We start from the raw sequence: 851 nt of genomic DNA on the forward strand, positions 1-851 counted from the left end.
TGTCCAGGCAGGCTACAGACAGCACACAAACACCAAACTGTCCATCGAGCATAGGCTGAGATGCGTTAATAAGCTGTGCATATCATGCATGCGTGTGCATGTGCGATGATCTGGCTGCAATCCTCCGTGCCCGGAGCTCCTGGATGTCCCTACCCGGATTCGAGCCGGGGTCTTCACGGCCACATCGTGAATTACTAACCACTATACGATAGGGACTAGCAAATGGGATAGACAGTCGAGGCCTCACAGCGCAATGGACCTAGGCCCAGAATTACACATAACAATATTCGAAACCACACTGTATTACCATACAATTCCAAACCTCTCCATGCGGGGCCAACATTGGCGGCTTCAATTGCAGGCCAATCCTGACTGTCCGAATGTCCCTGTCAGGCCAATTTGACACCCCGACAGGCTAATCCTGACTGTCGGAATGTCCCTGCCAGGCCAATTCGTGTCCCTGTCAGGCCAATTCAAGGGCCTGTCCCAGCAACTTAACTTGTCCCAGGTGTAGACCCCGTGCCAATTTCAACCCTTCTATCGAGCAATTTCGACCATTTGCGGGGTCGGCCCGGAAACTCTCAGGCAGGCATCCAGAATCGCGGTAGTTGAAGGAACTTACGAAACTTTATGGAACTCTGTAACTACTGTGTTGGTTTTGATTCTGTACATGGGCCAGGAAGTGGCAGGAACCCTACACGCCTGGTTACCGTCCTCGGTTCTCATTTCATTCATACATTCATTGTGTGTGTGTGTGTGTGTGCTGGGTGTGTGTGTGTGGGTGTGTGTGTGTGTGTGTGTGTGTGTTCGAGAAAAGATACCACCACCCGAACCGACCCGAACCAGTGGCA

Source organism: Volvox carteri (assembly GCF_000143455.1).
Source record: "Volvox carteri f. nagariensis unplaced genomic scaffold VOLCAscaffold_11, whole genome shotgun sequence".
NCBI lineage: Eukaryota > Viridiplantae > Chlorophyta > Chlorophyceae > Chlamydomonadales > Volvocaceae > Volvox > Volvox carteri.